This window comes from Cebus imitator, unplaced genomic scaffold (assembly GCF_001604975.1).
Source record: "Cebus imitator isolate Cc_AM_T3 unplaced genomic scaffold, Cebus_imitator-1.0 Scaffold135, whole genome shotgun sequence".
NCBI lineage: Eukaryota > Metazoa > Chordata > Mammalia > Primates > Cebidae > Cebus > Cebus imitator.
The window spans coordinates 2263171-2266375 of record NW_016107450.1 but is presented as its reverse complement, the minus strand read 5'-3'; the positions used below and the strand labels follow the sequence as shown (position 1 = coordinate 2266375).

The following is a 3205-nucleotide window of genomic DNA, read 5'->3' as shown; positions in this document are numbered from 1 at the left end:
TGACCAGGATGGTCTCGATCTCTTGACCTCGTGATCCACCCGCCTCGGTCTCCCACAGTGCTGGGATTACAGGCTTGAGCCACCGCGCCCGGCTAGATAGGTATTTTTGACAAGTTTGGGAATAGGTGATTCAAGCTGTCCGCTGGGGCACGTGTAGTGGCTACTTGAGGGCAGGGCTGTCCTTTTGCACAACGCACAGGCTCTTGAAAATGGTTGGATGTTCAGTAATGTTTCTTGCTTGAGGTGGCTGCCCAGTCCTACCACATTCTTCTTCTCAGGCATGTAGCTGGAAGAAAGTGAAGCAGGTTGGCTTTCTGGCTCCTCAATGGCACAGACCCAGAGGAAGCCCTACTGCCTGGTGGTGAGGACCGGCCAAGGCTCTCTGCTCAGTGCAGCCAGCCAGGACCCGCCCCTGACAGGAATCTGTGGGCTAAGCAGCCGCTCTGGTCTTGGCCACCATCCCAGGAAAGAAGAGCAAGGGGCTTTCCACCTGCCCCTAGCCTAACCCGGGTCTGGGACCTCTCAGGTTCCAGCGGCTCTTGCTCCACCTCCTAAGCCGGCCGCCTCCTCTCGGCGTCCAGGTTGCCCACCCCTCCCCTCACGCTCGACGGGCTCGCTCCCGCACCAGGCGCGCGGGGGGTGAGCGGGCGCGCGGAGGTGGAAGGCCGGAGGGACAGTCCGCCGCGGGGGCGAGCGCGCAGGCGCCTTCCTGGGACCTGCTGCAGGCGCGAATTCCAGCGGCTGGCGGGCGGCGGGGTAAGGACAAGGGATCCCGGGGTTTCTGCACCCGGGGCCAATGTGGGGAGGTGCTGGGGGCTCGCTGCACGCCACGAGACGGCGCAGAGCTGGCGACCCGGCTCTCAGCTCCGCTCCACTCCCTGGGACGCGACGCGAGGCCTCCCCAGGCCTTCCTGCAGGGTCGCTTGGGGGTCGGGTGAGGGGACGCGGTGATACGGCCCTTCCAGGCTGGGGCGGTCCTGGCGCCCTTGTCCTTGAGGTTCAGAGGGTCTGGTCCCCAGGACGAGGGGCGGAGAAACGTGAAAAGGGATCCCTTTCGCCCCATATGCTCGACCGGGATAGCTGCCTTCCGCGGTGTTGTGTCCACTGCGGGGGAAGGATCTTTTAGACTAAAAGGAGCAAAGTCGGCTCTGGGACGTGGATGGAGGGCTTGGCGCTTGTCGAGATGCACCATCAGGGTAAAGGAGGACGAAAAGCGCCTCTACTGCCTGCCTAGCAACTTCGTGGCGGGTGGTTACTGTATTCTGATTTACAGGTGGAAAAAGTCGCAAAGAACCCTTTTTCTAGTTTCAGGAAAAGAGAGTGGTTAAAAAGCCTCGCATAGAATCTTTAACCACATAGGGCTCAGTAGAATTAGGTATCTCCCCGCTTCACATACACAGACACTCGCAGCTCCATTCAGCAAATACTTCTTGGGTACCTGCCTTCTGCTAACACCGTCTACAAGTGGGGAACAGAGAGCAACGGCTGAGACAGGAGGATCCCTGCTCACAGGGAGCCTTTATTCTAGTCGACACATCCGTCTACTTTCCATTTATGCTTGCTTTTTTTTTTTTTGAGACGGAGTCTTGCTCTGTCACCCAGGCTGGAGTGCAATGGCGCCATCTCTCCTCAATGCAACCTCCGCCTCCCATTTTCAAGGGATTCTCCTGCCTCAGCCTCCCGAGTACTTGGGATTACAGGAACGCGCCACCACGCCCGGCTAATTTTTGAATTTTTAGTGGAGACGGGTTTCACTATGTTGAGTGTTATCCAGGCTGGTCTCAAACCCTTGACCTCAGGTGATCCGCCTGCCTCGGCCTCCCAAAGTGCTGGGATTACAGGGGTGAGCCACCACCACCGGCCTGTTTTATGCTTTTTAAATTGGAATATAACATATAGAAAAATACACAAATTATAAGTTGTAACTTGTTAATTTATCCTAAAGTCAGCACCTCTCCTAACCACTACTCAAATCAAGAAGCAAGATTCACAGCATTTCAGACCTCTGTGGACACCCCTCCCAATCACCATCCCTTCTTTCCTCCCCAAAGGTAACCTTTCCTGATTTTTAACACCATAGATTAGTTTTACCTATTTATGAACCTTTCATGGAACCATATGATAGATATTCTTTGGTGTTCGGCATTTTTACTGAAAATTGTGTGTGTGAGATTGCACCATGTCATGTGAAAATACAATTACGGATAGTGAAAAGAATTAGAAAGCATCTTTTTTTTTTTTTTGACACAGTCTGGCTCTGTCGCCCAGAATGGAGGGCAGTGGCACGATCTCGGCTCACTGCAACGTCCGCCTCCCGGGTTCAATCGATTTGCCTGCCTCAGCTGGCTGAGTAGCTGGGATTACAGACGTGTGCCACCACGCCCAGCTGATTTTTGTATTTTTAGTAGAGACGGGGTTTCACCATGTTGGTCAGGCTGGTATCACTCCTGACCTTGTGATCCACCCACCTTGGCCTCCCAAAATGCTGGGATTACAGGCGCCACTGGGCCCGGCAGGAAGCAAATTAAAGAGGGTAAGGGTACAAATAGTAAGGGAGGAAGCTTTAGTAGGGTAGTCAGGGATGATCTTTCTGAGGGGGCGATTTGAGATATGGCATGAATGACAAAAGATTAGCCATTCCAGTCAGTTCTAGAGTTATTGCATGATGTTTTTAAATAAGAAAATAATTAGGACTAGGCACGGTGGCTCATGCCTGTAATCTCAGCACTTTGGGAGGCTGAGGCGGGTGGATCACTTGAGGTCAGGAGCTCAAGACTAGCCTGGCCAACCTGGGGAAACCTCATCTCTACTAAAAATACAAAAATTAGGCAGGCATGGTGGCGGGCGCCTGTAATTCTAGCTAATTGGGAGGCTGAGGCAGGAGAATCACTTGAACCTGTGAGGTGGAGGTTGCAGTGAGCCAAGATCGAGCCATTGCACTCCAACCTGGTCAACAAGAGCAAAACTCTGTTTCAATAAACAAGAAAAAAAAAAGGAAAAAAAGAAAATAATTTTAGATCATTAGGTGGAGTATACCAATTTTGCCTTAAATTTTTTAGTTGAGGGCCGGGCGCGGTGGCTCAAGCCTGTAATCCCAGCACTTTGGGAGGCCGAGGCGGGTGGATCACGAGGTCAAGAGATCGAGACCATCCTGGTCAACATGGTGAAACCCCGTCTCTACTAAAAATACAAAAAATTAGCTGGG

At 52.9% G+C, this 3205-nt stretch overlaps 1 protein-coding gene across 4 annotated transcripts in view; it reads left to right on the top strand.

Moving 5' to 3' along the window:
* The first annotated feature begins 625 nt into the window (after window positions 1-625).
* Window positions 626-3205, top strand: part of ALG6 (ALG6 alpha-1,3-glucosyltransferase) — a 72989-nt gene continuing 70409 nt past the window's right edge. For 2 of the 4 annotated variants that reach the window (XM_017541556.2, XM_017541553.2), the window contains exons 1-2: window positions 654-756; window positions 1946-2051. The gene's annotated coding sequence lies outside the window, so the exon portion shown is untranslated. Of the gene's footprint in view, window positions 757-1945; window positions 2052-3205 lie in introns of all 4 variants that reach the window. The other 2 variants (XM_037743119.1, XM_017541555.1) reach the window with 1 other exon arrangement.